Source organism: Condylura cristata, unplaced genomic scaffold (assembly GCF_000260355.1).
Source record: "Condylura cristata isolate star-nosed mole 26May11 unplaced genomic scaffold, ConCri1.0 scaffold00033, whole genome shotgun sequence".
NCBI classification, from domain to species: Eukaryota; Metazoa; Chordata; class Mammalia; order Eulipotyphla; family Talpidae; genus Condylura; species Condylura cristata.
Window position 1 is genome coordinate 4,619,351 of NW_004567134.1, and position 1,789 is coordinate 4,621,139.

At 38.7% G+C, this 1,789-nt stretch overlaps 1 protein-coding gene and 1 pseudogene across 2 annotated transcripts in view; one reads left to right on the forward strand and one right to left on the reverse strand.

The window, feature by feature from the left end:
* The window catches only part of UBE2E2 (ubiquitin-conjugating enzyme E2E 2), a 263,927-nt gene that overhangs the window by 83,750 nt on the left and 178,388 nt on the right, over nt 1-1,789 (reverse strand). The window lies entirely within an intron of this gene.
* Nucleotides 1,334-1,734, forward strand: LOC101630401 (annotated as a pseudogene).

Here is a 1,789-nt window from a genome sequence, read left to right on the forward strand (position 1 = left end):
CCACTCTGTCTCTGGTGAAGCCTCTTGCCGCCCCTGAGCCTCTGGCCTGTACCCTAGTTCTGTATGCACAAATAAATAAATCTTTAAAAAAAAAATTCCCTTAGGAATTAGCTTCAAGGATGAACAAACTCAGTTCAATGAGCAAATCGCCATACTGCTTTTTTCTTTCTGCAGTGTACTCAATTATCTTTATCACAAACATTTTGCATGCAACTATTTTAACGCGTTGGTTTCATTATGCTCATTCTTTTGGTTAGTAAATGAATGTGAGTGTGCTACAAAAACTACTGAATATCTAGTTTTGATTCCCACCTCAGGCCCTAAGAAGTAAAGAATATTAGTCAACTCTGTAGATGAGGCAACTGAAATTCAGAAGGGTTATTTAAGCTATTCCACAATTGCGCTAATTGGAGTCGTACTTTCTCAGTGTTTCAGTTCTGCCTCTCATAACTTCTGTTTGTTTCACATTTTAAGATAAGCCATCTTAAGTCACTGGCAAGAGGGCCCATGACCTAAATGTCCATGAGACTTGGTGTGATGGCTGAGATTACTTCCTATCAACTGGAAGTCCAGAGAAAACAGTTGTAAAAACTGAAATAAAAGGGGAAAACGATGTGCAAAAATGACAGCAAGGATTGGGGTGAAGAAGACAGACACATGTCTTTAAAATAGGTGAGTGGCAAAAATATGAAAGGTCTATGTGGAGTAAGAGAAAGAAGACTACAGGAAAAATTCAAGGAGAGAAGACTGCCCAGAATTACAGAGAGGCATTGAAGGAGAGGGTTATTTGACTGTAATTTATGAAATTATTGTTGATAGCTGAAAATAAAATCGTTTATTCTGTCCCTATGCTGCAGTTATCCCCTTTTATAATATTCCACATGAATCTTGATTGTGACTCCATGCAATAAGGATTATTAGGCACATTTCTGTTGGTATAACAGACTTGGTCAGGCAACTTGTCCAAAGCTACAGGGCAAATAAGCAGAAGATCCCAAACCATATCAGCTGAATTCCAAAATTCATGATATAAGCAACTGTTGCTCAGTAAAACCAACAAAGGAACAAAAAAACTTTGCAAAGCACAGATCTTATGCCTTCAACTAAATTATTCTCAAGCACAAACACAAAGGTGAAAATAACACTTAAAACCACAAAAGTCAAGGCCAAATCTATAAACATACAAACATAGGAGTAATGAAGAATGCTGAGTGAAACTCCAAATGAGTGTACACATCACATTTAACAGAGCACTTACATTTCTCCTGTTGCCAGCTTTAATTAGTGAATAGCAGGGCTCCATGCTGTTCTCTGAATGCCCTCCAAGTCCACTATGCTTACCATTCAACAACTGGTAGGGAGATGGCCCTGGGTGAACAGAAATGGCTTTGATGGATTCCTGATGGAACTAGATGGCTCTGGGAAAAGTGGGTGCAGTGGCCAAACCAGATTGTATTATCACTATTGAAGGCAATCTATCACCTCACTGTAAAAATTGAAAGCACTTTGAAATTACAGTTTTCAAGAAATCTGAGAGAAGTATGAAGAAACTACAGCTGATGGCAGGAAAACTTAAATATTTTTCAACTTTGCAAAGTGCACATTGGTTCAACATCAGGAATTAGATTGGAAGGAAAGCACAACAATAAGAAAACTGTAAGACAGGAAATTAGTGTGGTTGGATGCCCCATGAGCAATATCACCTGTACTAAGAGCAATGAAAAAGTGGAATAAAAATTCCCTTAGGAGGCCCGGCCTGGTGGCGCAGCGGGTTAAAGCAATCCACTGA